This window comes from Sinocyclocheilus rhinocerous, unplaced genomic scaffold (assembly GCF_001515625.1).
Source record: "Sinocyclocheilus rhinocerous isolate Xijiao unplaced genomic scaffold, SAMN03320098_v1.1 scaffold2754, whole genome shotgun sequence".
Classification (NCBI taxonomy): Eukaryota; Metazoa; Chordata; class Actinopteri; order Cypriniformes; family Cyprinidae; genus Sinocyclocheilus; species Sinocyclocheilus rhinocerous.
Genome location: NW_015634251.1, coordinates 4700 through 7101, shown reverse-complemented (window position 1 = coordinate 7101; position 2402 = coordinate 4700). Strand labels below are relative to the sequence as shown.

General features: G+C 36.0%; 1 pseudogene; it reads left to right on the top strand.

The window, feature by feature from the left end:
* The window catches only part of LOC107745473 (uncharacterized), an 8090-nt pseudogene extending 5940 nt beyond the window's left edge, over window positions 1-2150 (top strand).
* Window positions 2151-2402: the final 252 nt, after the last annotated feature.

Sequence of the window (2402 nt, the reverse complement as noted above, 5' to 3'; positions counted from 1 at the left end):
AGAATACCAGAGACAACATTACTACAATAGGCTACATCAGCCGTTGTCAATTCCAGCCCATGTTCCGAAGTGAAGTAAATCTCGGACCGAGCGTTTTGATTGGACGAACATTTCTTGGTCCTACGCCTTCCACAGAATATATAAATACAGATAAATACATTTAGACCACTTAACTTAATAATTGCTATCGGGATGTGAAGAGACTTTCAACCAGCATAACAAAAAATGTTTCTGAAGACAATCACCTATTGCACCTTTAATCATTGCTTGTTCTGGATCTTCAGGAACATCTTTGCAAAATCTTTTGCATAAAACTGCTTATGAATTCATTTTATAAATACAGTTAATATATTTGTTATTTTCTGTAGATATGACCCGTTACAGGGCTTTGAGTGTAAGAATGGGGCCTGTGAAGACTACATGGTCCGCTTCACATGTCCATTAAGTTTCTGCAACACAAGTATGTATCATAATTCTAAGTACTCAACTTCCCTGTGTAGTATGAATTTATTTTGTTAGTATTATACATTTTTTTATTTTAATAATTTTTTTTTCTCTGTGCTGTATTAATCAGCGTGTGTAACCAGGTGGTTTAATTCCGACAACCCTAAAACAAATGGAAGAGACTCTGAACTCTTGTCTGACCTTCTCAGTATGTACCCTGGACAAATATGTACTAATCCAATCGGAATAGAGGCTCAGACCGTCTCTGGTCAGGCAGCGTATACAACTGGAGACATCTTTCAAGTGTAAGTCTATCAAATCTATTACATTGCTTTACAGGGCACATGCTTCTGAAAGCATTTTGTAGAGAAACAAAAAATTAACTCTAATTTTTTTCTCTGTTTGTGAAGGTATAATCCAGTCTCTGGGTTTGCTTGTGTAAATGCAGGCCAGACAGGAGGAGGGGTTTGTGATGATTATGAAGTGCGATTCTCATGCCCAGAGACATTTTGCTCAAGTGAGTGACATTTACACAACAAATAATACCGCTGATTAACGAAAGTGGACTGAAGACAAAGCGATTCTATAGTGAAATGCCAAATTAATTTATACAGAATTACAATAACATACCATTGTGTTAACATGTCATATATGACCAAATATATGACCAAAAATCAAATCAATTAATCGCTCACGGACTGGCTTTGACGGCACCAATGTGGCGGACCGCTTATGTATAGCAGCCCATAGAAACATTTGTTTATGTGGCATCTACGTATTCATATCTATGCTCCAAACAATGGTAAATGTGTCTGCATCTTAGAAGGTACCTATAATAATGAGTGAGTGAATAAATGCATTAATAAATTAATTAAATAAATACTAACACTTTACAATAAGGTTGGGTGTCTGTTGCTGAGAATCTAGCTGTAACATTTTAACACTTTTCACACTCTGCACTGTACACCGAATTATTGCCCTCCAAAGCAGGGTCTCATGACCCCAGGTAAAAAGCAAGTATCTAAATTTACAAGCGTGAAACTTTTCTCTACCTGGGGTTAAAATTGCAGTTTTAAAAGCCCTATTGGGATATTCGTAATATTTGATGTTATATGACGTTTACTTATGCCCTGCATTAGCTTGTAGGACATCTTGGTTTGACAGAGATGACCCTGATAATCCAGGAGATCGTGAGATCTGGAAAGACATTCAGACATCATCATATGTCTGTACATCACGTGTCACATATCTGCCCATTGCTATTGAGGTGGTCACAACCGTTAGTGGGAGCCCTGCACTGCTGACTGGAAATCTTTTTCAAGTGTATGACTAAAAATATTATAAACAAATAAATTAATTTCATATGTAATTTTGAAATGATTAACAGCCATCTGCTCTTATTCTGCAGATTTGATCCACATGAGGGCTTTGAATGCGTGAATAATCAGCAGCAGGGTGGAGGGGTCTGTCAGGACTACAAGGTCCGCTACACATGTCCGAAAAGCTTCTGCGAGATGGTAGTTCAGACAAACCTCACAATTGAGGTCCTAAACATTACTGGCAGAAATTAAGCTTTGGTGAAACTACGTTTTCAATTTAAGTTTAGATAGCCATGTTAGATTAAATGAAAAAAAAACAAAAAAACATTAAAGATTTGCATTATCCTTCCCTGTCTCAGCTTTTGTTGTTGTGAAATTCTTTGTAAGAACGTTGGAAGAAACTGTTTATGGTGATCCCTGCATATCAGCAAACTTGTGCACATTTTACTTGTTAATTTATAATGGCTAACATTTAAATATATATTGTCAACCATGCTGCTATTTCCTCAAAAATTATAGCTTTATAAGCATGAAAGTTATTAGCTAATTCATGACATCTACTAACAAAAAAGACACTTTAAATTAATTCAATAACATATTGTGACTAGGCAAGTTCATAGGTCTTAAACATAATTAAAC